The following is a 13,192-nucleotide window of genomic DNA, read 5'->3' on the forward strand; positions in this document are numbered from 1 at the left end:
CAGCAGAGTAACCCGAGGTCTCCGGGGCTCGCCCTGTGCTTTGGGAGGGGTGTGGAGAAGGGCGGGCGGCCCCGAGCTCGCAATGCCCCGCGGTGCCGGGCGCGGCTCCGGGGGCTCCGCTCAGGCGCGGCGGCAGCGCCGCCGCCTCCCGCGGGCCGGGGCCGGGGCGGCGGGGGCGGCTGCGGCTTTAAGAGCTCCCACAATGCCGTGCTGGCGCCCCAGTTCCGTTACATGTCTCCCCCGGTGAAGGGGAGCGAGGCGGCGGCAGGAAGGAGGCGGAGGCCCCCCGTCCCTCCCCGCACTGCCGCCCGCCCACCCCCGCGGCGGGGAGGAGCGGGGCAGGGCCGCGCCGAGCCCCGGGCGCTGCTCCGGCCGCGCCGCCCCCCGCGGGCAGCGAGGCGGGGCCGGCGGCCGCTGGCGCTGCCCCGGAGCCGCCGCGGGACGGGCGCCCGGAGCCGCTGCCGGCGCGGCGAGCGCGGGGACGGGCGGTAAGTGCCGCTGCCCCGGCCCGCTCCCCTGCCCCGCTCGCTCCCTCCGCCTCTCGCTCTCCCCGCTCCGCGGCCCCTCTCCGGCAGCTCCCGGCTCGTCCTCGCTAGGAGGTTTCTGACCCTTCCCTGCCTCCTCCTCGGTCGCCAACTTTCCCGTCCCTCTCGCCCGTTTCCCATCTCCCCTCGGATTTTCATGTTTTTTTTTTTTTTTTTTTTCCGTTTCTTTTCCTGTTCTTTCTGGGGTTTTTCTTTTGGCGTTTTCGGCTCTGCCGTTCCCCCTCTCGCCTCTTCACAGCCCTCTGCTACTCGCTTCTGTCCTTTCGCTTCTTCCTTCGCTACTTCCCCGGCTTCCTCCGGCTTTTCCTCTCTCCTGGCATCCGTTGGACATCGCATGGAAAAGTAAGGGATATTTTTCGGTGTCCTTGAGAAAGGCAATTCAAAACCTACTTTATTTACACAGGGAAATCTTTGTAGTAGTTTTCTTTCCTCTTGTCTTCCTGTCACCGGAAAGAAAATTAAACCTATTTTGCTCCTTTTCATTTTTTCCCCCCCTTTTGCTACGTGGACTGTTTGTTTTGGTATTTTTTTTTTTTTTCTCTCCCCCTTTTTTGGGCAGTGTCGGTTTGTTTCACGATTAATCTCTTTTATTCCTGCCCGGATTCCTCCCTCTCTCTTTTTCTTCCCCAGTAAGAAGAAAGATTAGAAGAAAATGTGTTTTGCCGGCAGGGAATGCATGAGACTTTTTGGTTTGATTTTTTTTTTTTTTTTTTTTTAACTCGTGGGGTACTATTGTTGAGAAAAGCTTAAGCAAATACAGTGCGGTAGGACAATACAGAGGCATGAGCTTTAAAGGGTAAGGAATGGATTCTTCTGCTTGCTTTCTCCAGCTCTGAAGTGGTGTTGGGGAGGTTTGTTCCAGGGTCCGGTTTGGGGCTGTGCTAGTCCAGTGTGTGCCAGCCTGATTTCTGTCCAGCAGTGTGGTGATTTAATGAACGCAGTCCTAAACGGCGTTTCAGCGTTGCTCGTGTGTTTCGTCAGTGTGGAAACTCAGGAGGCGGGAGAAGATTACGGATTCCGGTGTCCCCTTTGGAATTACACCTGTCACGCCTCCCGTCCCTAAGCTGCAGGTGTGTCGGAGGTTGAGACATACAACAAAATCGCTGGAAACTGCTCGCATCCGTGGCAAAAAGTGATGTCGGGGGTTTAGGAAGTCTGGGTCGGACCCGTGAGTTTCTGCCTCAGCTCTAGTCAGTATCACACGTTGAAATTGAGTGTTTGCCGGGCTGTGGAGAACGAGCAAATCAATTGTCTAATGATTTCTGCAAGGCATCTGTTTAAGGGCTTTCAGGCTCCCTGCTAATTGTGTTTGGGGACGGTGCGATTGTGTGAAGTGCTGTGAAAGTAAGGGCTCTGTCTTTTTCAGTAGAGAGTGTGTAGCTTGTGAATGAACTGTCAACTCTCTTGATTGGAGGTGGTTCTTTCTGTTACATTGACTATTCTGATAGATACCGTTCCAAAAGTCCAAAACACCACGTGGCACGTGGCTGAACTGCAAATAAAATCAGCCTTACTTTTTTTCCCCGCTTTTTTTTTTAAAGAAGAGAGGATATTTAATTTCAGATTAACTTTTTGTTTGATGATATCTCATTGGAAAATAGGCTAGACATGAAATTGGAAGTACTTCACTGAGCCTTAGAGCAGAAAATTTTTTTGATACTGAATGAATTGCTGAGGGAACTGAAATGACTCCTTGGGATTCATTGTACTTAGTTGTGTGCCCTTTAGGACAACTGAGAGATAAAGGTGATTCACTTCTTACAGTTAAGTAATCTCTTCATCCTTTCCACCTTTGGGAGCCAAGCAGAATTTGATCAATTGCTTGAATTAATCTTGTTTTTAATCTTTCCTGGAGATGAAGAAGTTTAGCGTAGTGGGAAACAGGAGGAGAAAAATACCGAGTCATATTTAGCAAGAAGTTTAAGCCTTTCAAAACTACCTCGAACCACTACTGGAAACGCCAGCAACAATTCTGAAGAGCCAAATTAAGTTGATTAATTTAACTTCTTCAAATATGTTTGAGGGAAGCTCTGAAAAGGAGTGGAGGAGATGGAGTTGCTGAAAGCACGGAGCAGAGCACTGAGGATGGTGGGTTCTGTTCCTGCTTCTGCCATCGCAGGGCAGTGTGACGTCCTGCCTGAGCTGCCTTCCTGCCTGCCCCTCCCGGGATAGTGAGATTGCCCCGATTCTCCTAAATGCTTTTTCATATGATTTGTAAGAATAATTGCATGTAAACATTCAGTTCTTGTTCTGATTGCTGATCAGGTGGGCGTTTGACGTGTGCTGATACTCGTCCTTGGAAAGTTGTAGGGATCTTGAGCATCACTTTATTTTGAACAATACTGGATTTTTATGTTGCTGCAAAGGTTTTGAGACTGGGGTTATTTTTATCCCCTGAATATCTTTCACAGTATCAGTGCATGGTTTTTCTGTGGTCCCTAAAGTCTGTTTCAAGCTGACTATGAAGGACAGCACTGACCTCTCCAGAAAGAAACTGTTAAATTGAATTACAGGGTGGAAAACTGTACTGTGGGATCTGCGCTGAGGACCCCCCTTGGCGTGGTGTTTGCTGTTCCTGGTAATTTTATTTTGTGAGGTCTGTAATTATGAATTTAGCTTAGTCCACCACCAGTGTGTTTGCTTTTTAATTTTAGGGTTTTTGCTTGGGTTTTTAAGCCTTTAAGACATCTATCTTGACATTAAATGTACGTGATTTATTGTTTTCTGCGGCTTTTTTGAAAGCCTGGGTTTTCCTGTAATTTTTTTCATGGTGGATTTGGGATTTGACGGTGTGATGACATTTGTAATAATCTCAGTGTCTGCCTTCCTGGGACTGGGATACTTTGTAAATGTGAGGCTCTAACCTGTTGCTTTTCTCCAGTGAAAATGATACTCAGTTCTCTGGAAAGTTGTTATTGGACAAGTACAGGTGTGTTTGTGTGTGTATATGTGTTGTGTGTTTGCAACTTGCTGTCCTCCTGCATGTGCACATAGCTCCATGCTTCCGATTCCAGACAGTGAATCTAGTTTCAAATTCAGTTTCATAAATAACTTAATTCTTCCTACCCTTCCCATTCCCCTTCAAACCATGTGGTGATCTCATGCTTTTGACAGGAGTGGTTTTCCTGGCTGATAAGGGGATGGTCGTGGTGTTTTCTCCCTTGGCTCTTCTGAGGCTGTATGTTATCTCTCTCTGTGCTGATAAAGTGTGGGAAGGGGGTTGAGTGGTCTGTGTGTGCTGAGCGGTGCCATCCTGCTCCATCTCTCTCCAGTTTGTCACCTGTGAAGTTGAGATCACAGAAGTTTTCCTGCTTGGGAAAGGAAGGTGGGTTAGAGCTGTAGGTATGGGTGTTTGTCACATCTGCCAGTGGAACTGCAGACCCCTCTGGGTTGTCACTTCACTCAGATCTCTGCAAGCATCTGGTCATCCTTGTGATGACATAAATGTGGAGAGTGTTAATGTATCTGAGAGGACTCTAGGAGACAGGCACTGTGAGCTTTCAGCTGGCAGGTGCTTGAGAAATCCACGTAATTCACCTTTCTGCTTTTCAGTCACCCCTTAAGGAGGGAGGAATCTGTTTACTTTCTTGTTGTGCTTGGAAAACGGGCTCACCCACACCAAAAGACCCTGTAATGCTTGCTATGGTGCAGGATTATTGCACAAAAGCATCTTGCTGTGCAGTGCTGTGGCTGCGCTCAGTGTTGTATGATAACACATGTTTCTCAGCTGTTGTTGATTCCTCAGTGGCACAGACTTCAAAGGAATGCACCGAAAGAGAGCTGCAGCCTTGAAAAAATGGGGTTTCTTCCAGTGGCCTGTACCATCCATCTGTTTAAATACTCTGCTGAACTCTTCCAGAGTGGTCAGGCATCCAGTTAGGACTGAGGAGCAATTACAGCTGGGAGTGGAGCCTGCTGCAAGAGACCACCTAGGGGAGGCTTAAGTGCTACCTCCCTTCTGTGGGTCAGAGCCCCCCCTGCCCTCCCAGCCAGCCAGGAGAGATAAGGCTCCTCATCTAGGGTATCTTTCAATGTGACGTTGTCTAATTCCTAATGCTGTTGAGGATTTATTTATTTTTGCTCTCCATGCTATCTTTAGCACAAGAAGGGAGGAATGGTAATGAGGACAGACGGTCATCTCTGAAGTCTCCTCTGTATGGGTAGCAAGATAGATCTGTAATTTAAATGAGTAAATGTTTATAAAAAGATTCTTTTTTTTTCCCCATAGGTATGGGATAGTTCGCAGAGAATGATCTGTTGCTCACTTGTGTCTCCAAAGGTAGTGATCTACATTACTAGATTAATTTCAGCTCCAAAACATGAGCAACAAAGTTACATTGCAGCCAATTACATAGTGTTCCTTCAAACTGAGTTTGGGGAAACGCTTCAGAACTTCACCCATGGTAACTAAAAAAATTCCAGTGTACTGCATTATAATACAAGAGCATGCTGCCAATTCCAAGTATTATAAGTTACATTTTTACTTAAATTCCAGCATTGGAGTCTGCTGTGCAAGACACGCCTACACCTGTTGTTGCTAACTGCATCTTCATATCATGGTGGGTTCCATGTGGTCCCAGATAGTAGAACTCGGAGGAAATACTAGCACAGAGGCTACGAGTAATCTGTGGATAACCTTTGAAGATCCCTGAAGTTTTTCTGTGTGGGTCTGACATTAATTTTGAGGATTGGAATGAGCACTATAGATAGAGCAATGTGTGTTTCGGCTAAGAGGGTTTAACCTTCTTTGCCAATGGAAAATGCTCATGCAGATGCACTAAGAGGATATTTGAGCTTGGAAAAGTTGTGAGGCACTCCAGGATTTGTTTTTCACCTGCAAGCAGGCAGTGCAGCTTTAAAGGTGAGCTTGAATGTTGTCCTCTGCTGTGGTATTGCTCCCTCCTTGGTAGTGTGATGTGACATCTATGCCTTTGAAAGGAGAGTTCTTTTTCCCCACATTGGCAGTCGTGATGGTTTCATGGTATTTTGAGACATCAGATTTTAATGCCTTACAACCCCTTTAAGCGGAAAGGGGAGGGAAACTTCTAGAAATGTGTAATGCAACTGACTTCCAGCTTTTGCCCTTGCTCCAGGCTTGATGTTGTAGTTTGAGTTTATTTACTTGATTTGAAAGCTGTACTCAGTATAACCTTGAGTTTTACTTCCCTTACTGCAACAGTACCTGACGTGTTTCCAGCCTGTACCTCACTGTGCCTCTGCATTGTCCAGTTTTAAACTGGCCAGGCTCCATGTGCTTTCTTTGTATTGTGTTCTTCCCAGGAATCTTCAGAGCTTCAAAGGAACTTCCTTTTGTTTCAAGTGAACTGGAAGTATTTTGCTCAACTATTTTTGGACTCCTGAAGTGTTTGTCAATGTTTCTAAGCTGTTGTTCAAAAGGAGTTTGGAGTTTCCGGAAGAACCTTTGGAAACTTTGGGTTTTACTCTCAGTCAGCACTTTTGTGAGCATGGATAAAGAGAAGCTGTAATTCCACTGGGCAGCCAGATGTTTTGTGTCTGTGCTGAAGTGGGGAGACAGTGTGGCTTTAGGGGTTGAAGGGTCTGCTGTTCTTGTCACAGGGCTGTTTGGAGATCTTCTACAGATCTGATCTGCTTTCTCTCCTCTCCCTTCCACTCCCTCCTGCCATGCCTGTGCTGATGGTGATTATCTCCTTCTAAGTAAAATGGGATTATTGAGAGCAGAGCGTACTTTGTTCCTTTCTGAAAGGTAGATGTTTGCTTGTCAGTCTGTGTTTCTTAAATACTAAGCTTGAAGCCATATAAAAGCTGCATGTATCTTGACTATTAGTGAATTAATAGCAATTATCCAGTAGATTGATACAAATATTCATTCTGACTAGTGTGGCATTCAGTGAAATTTATAAAGAAATCCTTGCAAAGTTTTCCTTGCAAACAGAAGAGAACACTCATTGATGCAAATCCCCCAGTTCCTTATTAAATTGCACCATTTTTAGGCACTTAAACACTTGTAAAATCTGTGTCTGTCCTTGTCTTTCTTCTCCCTCTTCTATGTGACATATGAGGGAAAGTTAAAAGGAACTCATCAGTGGCTGCACATGTCAGAGTCTTTCTGGAGAAGAAAGTCAGAAGATGCCACAGTTGATAATATTTAGAAGTTGATATTGGGAATCAAGAGAGCAAATGCTTAAGTGTGCCATTGCAGCTGTGTGTCTGGCAATATTAACTAGCAGTTGTACCTGGAATAATAATTCCCATCCGGAGAGAAACATATGGCAGTGGTTGAATGCCCTTGTCCTTGGCCACCAGGAAGCAACTGTGGTGGTGTTTTTTTGTTTTGGTTTTGTTTTGTTTTGTTTTTTTAGAAAGTTAGCCCTGGGCTTCATCCCTGCCCCCAAGTCAATCCAAGCATTTGCACTGTTTTCATTGGGGGCGAGGACAGAAACTTAGAATAAGCCGAGTTGGAGGCTGTATTTTGAGCAGTGGAAGTAGCAGAGAGGAGCACAGGACTAACAGTCACACTGAATACAATACAGTGTTTTTATGCAGCTAATGAGATTGAAATTGGTAACCTGATACTCCAAAGTGATAACAAAGGCTATTTAGCATACAAGGGAACATAGATTTTTTTTTTTTTTTTTTAAGGAGTTGGTAGAATGCAGCAGAATCTTTTGTCAGAACGCATTCTAGTGAACAAGTTCTGGCAGGAAATTACTAAATTAATAAGAGTTTATGAAATACTCTGAATAGAAATCGAATGTCCTTTTTTACTATCCATGTTCTTTCACTGCACTTCATATATTTGCTTAGCAGTTTACCTGCTTCCCTCATGTCCTGTGAACTTAGTCTTTGTTTCAAACTGAAATATACCATAAATTAAAAGTCTTTGGACTTTTCCTCTTCTGAGAATGGAAGAGGGGGGCAAAACAAAATGGTACAAAGATGTCAGAACAAATCGGGTACCCTGCTGTTCTCTTATTTCCCAGGAACAGACCAGAAAGCAACCAGCTTGATATAGACCACAGCAGTGCTGCTTGGGGTGAAGCTGTCCTGTGTGAGACCACAGAGAACTGTCTTTAGATGGCTTTTGATGTAGTGAGGGTGATCAGCTGTAAGAAAACCCAGTGTGATCTCATAACACAAGAATTAAGATAATATCCTACTTTAGGCTTGCTGCTTGCCTCCCTTGTGGTTTTAGTGAATCAAAGGAACTTGCAGGCCATGTGGGCAAGGCTGGAAGATAAGAGGCACGTACCTTTAGGAGATGGTGTGTACTACAGGAGGAGAGCTGGGTGTGAGTTTGCTGTTAGCAAATTCTGTGTACCATGGATTGGTCATTTTTCTGTGGCAGAATTAGGGGAAGAGGCTCACCTTTCTTAGGTAGGGGGTGAGAGATCTGGGCTCTTCACAGCAGCCAGAAATTACAATTTAAAATGTTCTCCGATGGTGGATTTGGTTTTACTTAAACTCTGGCAAGACAGAAGGGAGTTTGGGTCTATTAGGAGTTGCTGGTCTTCTGTTTGTAACTCATTGTAAAGCTCCTCATCAGTCTTGATCAGCAGCCTGGGCTGGTCGCAGTGTCCCTGCCTGTGGCAGGGGGTTGGAATGAGATGGTCTTTAAGGTCCCTTCCAACCCAGAGCATTCTGTGATTTTTTGCTGGATTTGCAGGGTGCCTTTTGAAACATGGGGCTCTTTCCCAACACTTGCTGCTCTCCTGCTGCCATTCTTTTAGCACTTTCCATTGGTGACTCTTGGTTTTGGATGGGAGGGAAAGACACCGGCGCTTTCCTTTCATGTCTCCCAGCCACAGGGCATTCCTCCAATTCCTCTGCTGCTGAGCTATTTGGAGCAGAGCAGGGGGATCACTTGCTTTGCTGTTCCCTTGCCCAGGAGTTGGGTTTAACTTGCACGAAGCACCTGTCCTGTTGTGATCCTGACATCCTGTCAGTGCTCATTTCCCCTGCTCCTTGAGAGACAGTGTTTTTGTTGCTGGCAGCTCCCAGCCTTCTAGGGAAGCCCAACCAGAAATATTCTAGAATTCTTCCACTCTCTCCCTCCCCTTGTCCTTCACTGACCTCTAACCACATTTTTATCTTTCTTGACAAGATGCTTAGTTTCATTTATCAGCTGCTTTTCCCTTCATTCTTCAGCTTTGATTATTTTTCCAGGAGCTGCTTAGAAACATTAACCATTACAGATGTGCAGAACAGTCAAATACAGTCACATTCCTTAGTGTTTTGTTTTTTTTAGTGTACTCTAATACTAAAGTACCTCTGGCAGGTAAGTATTTTTTATGTACACTACTTGTCACAACAAAAATATCCATCCTCAGCGCAGGGTAAGGAAATGCAGTTGGCTGTATTTTCATATTACTATATACCAGAATTACCAGCTGTAAGAGCCCTATGTTTTCCTCCCTGAGTATAAACTAGTGTAGTAAATTCTGACCCTTTTTAAAAGTCATTAACATTTTCTGAATTTGTATTTACACACTGTAAGATAAAAATGTGACATAAATAGAAATGGCAAGTATACTTTTCTTTCTTAGTCTCGTGGCTTCCTAAGTGCTTGACAAATGCTGTCATCTCCAAACAATGTTATTTTGTTCTAAAAATCTCAAATACTACCTCAAATTTTGTAAAATTAGGTTTGCTTTAATGTGGATAGCAGAGCAGAGGATGACTGGATTTATTTAAATATATGCTGCAAGGGTATTCTTTCCTATTTTGCAGTGCCCTTCATGCTTGTCATTGTAGGTGTATATGCAAAAGCCTAAATAATTGGAAATCTATATGCTTTCTGAGCATGGTTTACTTTAATAGTCCACAATGATCTCTGGACAAACTATATTTTATTTCAAGAGACCTCCATTATCCTCGACCAGTATGATTGAGAATAGCATTCAATGTATACACAATTTTTAAGAATACCTTTCTTTTTCTTGCTGACATGGACATAAAACTTGTGGTAGGGGGAAGACACTTCTATAATGAAGTAAAAAATTAAACAAGAGAGAAGAAGAGAGTATGGCTTCAAGTTTATAGAAAGGAAGTTTAAATTGGATATTAGGAAGACATTATTTCCTGTGAGGGTGGTGAGGCACTGGAAGAGGTTGCCCAGAGAAGCTCTGGATGCCCAATCACTGGAAGTGTTCAAGGATCTCATGAAAAAAAACGTATATTTAAACCCATTGTGGTGATGTCACAATGTGTAGCTGTAATGTTGAACCTCTTCATTGCTGGGATTTCAAGTACAAGGCATATGGGAATATCTGGTCTAATTTTAATATTGGCAGGGGAAACCATCCAAGTTGCTTCATTCAGAGTTCAAACCTTAGTACAAGATTACAGGGTGAACTTCCTTTAGACATTCGACCAATACTTATCAGTGGCTTTTTTCCTGTAAAAATTTAAGGTATGGCTATTAGATGAATAACTAGACCTTAAATCAGCAGTTGGTAGGTGAATGTCCCATCCGCAGTAGGGGAGACTGTTGGCATGCCCAGGATCATGTCCCTGTAATGAAGTCCAGCTCTGGAACAAGTTCTTGATTAACTTGTGTAGCAACATGACAGCCTCTGTTGTACCCTGAAAGGCTTCTCAGCCAGGCTGGAGTGGCAAATGCACACATGTAGAGTGATGATGGCCAAACAGTGCCACCTGCGAGCCACTCTGTGAGTCACTGAAGCTGTGGTTGTCACAGAACCGAAGGGAAATGCCTGGGAATGATGTTTAGCTGATTTACCTGGCACCTTGAGTGGGATAACAGCAAGCATGTAGCTGATGTACAGCCTCTCTGCTAGCAAGAAGCTCAAGCAAAGGGAAACGTAAACCAGGGTGTTCTTATAGAATACTGACGCTTTTAAGGCACAAGTATAAAGGAAAGGTTCATCTTTTTATGAAATGAGCTGACTGCAAGAGTCAGATTTGCTGCAAGGTAATTGGAGGCAGCCATGAATTGTTACTGTACTGTGTCAATTCTGGGAGCTGGGAAAGGGTGTAAAGTGTAATCCTGCAGTTGGTACCCAGATACTGTGTGGCAAATAAACCACTGGTTGTTCTTACCTCTTTTCTTGCAACTTATACTTCAGTTTTCCTGCAGGGCAGTAACCCTAATGGCCATGCTCCAGTGATGTTTGAGCATACAGAGCTTTCTGGGATGGTTTGTGTTCCTCTGACAGAAGTTCAAAATAATCTTGCTGTACAGCTGCTGTTTTCATTTTGCTCTGTGTTGTGTTCTTCTTTTCCCTGTCTTCCTGACTCCTGCAGTGTTTTAATAAAATCAGTCCTGTGCTTGTTGAGCTATGAAAAGGGAAATAACTGTAATGCTCCAACATGGGTCCTTTCTACTACGCCTGACATTCGAGTAAGACATTAAAGCCAAGGCAAATCTTGGTTCATTTTCATAGTCCTTTTCCAAAACATGTGTTTTTGTCATATGATTTCCTGCAGTGGATTTATTCCTGGTGTTGAGAATTAATACAGACTTTCAAAAGAGATCACAAAGTAAAGAATCAGGATTAGTTTAGAAGCTTTTACTGTTTGTGGTTTGTTTTTTTTTTTTTTTAAATTCACACAGTAGCAAATTGGTGAGTATCCTTTGAGAAATTCTTTACCATCAGTTCTATTAAAAAGAATTCTAGGTCCTATTTTGCTGTGCTGAGCCCATTATCAGGGTATCTGACTGCTTACCTTGTATTCTTAGCACTCTTGAGGTGCAAATTTCTATTCTTCTGTTCACACTGAACCCTGTGGATGTGTGTAGAGATGTTCTTTCTGTGCATTGTTCATGTGGCTTAATTTCATTAAAGCAAAGGCCAAGCACGTCCTGAAATTTGTAACAATACTGTTTGCTTTCCTAGTATCTATTTGCTCATTGTCATCAATTTGACAATGTGTGAACCTGAGGCAGAGCTTGACTATGTGGGAATTGGTGACTTGTGCCTCCATTTGCCTCTTCTTAGGGAAATTTCTTTTTTTTTATTAACATTTACCAGACATAGGCTTTATTTGAAAAGGAAGAGAAAAAAAGCTTAAAGTATGGATTTACGTAAGCCTGTAAAAATGTGTTGCTTTGTCAGCTAATGCTATTAAAAATGTACCAGATGCAGGGAATAATCTGGTCTTCATGTAAGATGCTCTTACACTCTTATAATAAATGCTGAAGCTTATTTGAAGCATTGGAAATGTGTGTAGAGAGTGAAGCAAAGAGTGATTGGGTGCAAGTCAGTTTGAGCCATCATCCCCAAACAAATTTTGTAACACAAATCATTTAGGTAAGTTTGCTTTTATGTGTTTGCTTGTTTGGGTTTGTCTCTGGGAACTGATTTATTTGTGCTGTGTCTTGGATTGAGGGGACAGCAAAGCAGTTGTGATGGCTGATATTAAAACCTAGTGTGCAAAATTACTTACATAGGTTATTTCTATAAAATTCAAGTTGATTTATTCCACCTTGTCCCAGGCTGGGAGAAAACCAACTGGTTTCTTCTAGTCAACACTGGTTGACCTCAGAGCTGACACTCCAACTCTGCCTGCATTGATGTAGTAATTTGTGAGCACAACTTGCTTAAAAATGTATTCAGCATCAATAATAGTGGGATACTTTTTGCACTTTATTAAAAACTTGTGGAATGCATTGGGAAACTGGAGTAATTCAGTGGCTCTGAAGTTCATTAGCTGTAGAAGTATTTAAAGAAAGCGATTTAAGATTTGTCACTGGCTTAGAGCTATGGGAGGTCTCTGATCTATGTCATTATTAATGACCATATGTAAAGAAGGCTTTAATTTTCTAGGGAAGCATCTTCATCCCTTGAGTCAGTTTTCAGGCCCAGCTGGTGAAGACAACCTGCTCTCAATGGAGCACTGGCCTGCTTTGAGCAGGAGGCTTGGCTCCAGCAGCTCCTTCCAGCCTGAAGGGTTCTGGCTTTTGGTTTATTTTCTTTTTCTTTAGGAGGTGTTTGTACCACGCAGCCACTGTCAGCTATAGTGGGATTGCCTTGCTGGTACTGCCAGCAGTTAAGCCAGAGGGGTAAATAAATCCTTGCTTGTAAGTAATTTTTAAAAAAACCTTTTTTTTTGCTTATCTTTACAGCATTGCAATTGGATCAATGCAGAACATGTAGGATTTTCTTTGCAGCTTGTTTTCTGGCTACTGCAGAATCTTTGTTTAAAGAGGTGGAGTAGGGCAAGTTATTGCAACCTGCCTCTAAACTATAGGGTAAGTTCTCAGCTTTCCTGGAGCTGTGTTTTAACCTGATGATTCTGTACTTCAATGCAGCAGGCAAACTGTGTTCTAAGGAAATTTGTCACAGATTTATAATATGTTGAAATTACCCATGAATTATTGAGTTTGAAAAAAAACTTATATCAAATATTAGAGGTGATAAAGAAGAGAAGGAAAAACTCTTATCCCGAGTACTTCTAACAGAATGCAATGTATGCATTTATGTATGCATTTTAACAAGGAGTTAAAAAACAGGGTTTTTTTCTGTAGGAATATATATGCACATACTTGAGTAAGGCGATATGGTTAAAATACATACCTGGTAATGAATCCAGGATTTCAGGGCTGCTTGTTCACACACCAGCTTGCTTTGTGCAAGGGATAGCAGCATGAGCATTCCTTTATATGTCTGGACTTGTGTCACACAGGAGCCTGTCACTTCCTGGTG

At 43.4% G+C, this 13,192-nt stretch overlaps 1 protein-coding gene across 3 annotated transcripts in view; it reads left to right on the forward strand.

Annotated features, from left to right (window-relative positions):
* The first annotated feature begins 409 nt into the window (after window positions 1-409).
* RASSF8 (Ras association domain family member 8) overlaps window positions 410-13,192 on the forward strand; it is a 73,450-nt gene continuing 60,667 nt past the window's right edge. For all 3 annotated transcript variants that reach the window (XM_077783182.1, XM_077783180.1, XM_077783181.1), the window contains exon 1: window positions 410-488. The gene's annotated coding sequence lies outside the window, so the exon portion shown is untranslated. The remainder of the gene's footprint in view (window positions 489-13,192) is intronic.

Source organism: Lonchura striata, chromosome 5, assembly GCF_046129695.1.
Source record: "Lonchura striata isolate bLonStr1 chromosome 5, bLonStr1.mat, whole genome shotgun sequence".
Taxonomy (NCBI): domain Eukaryota; kingdom Metazoa; phylum Chordata; class Aves; order Passeriformes; family Estrildidae; genus Lonchura; species Lonchura striata.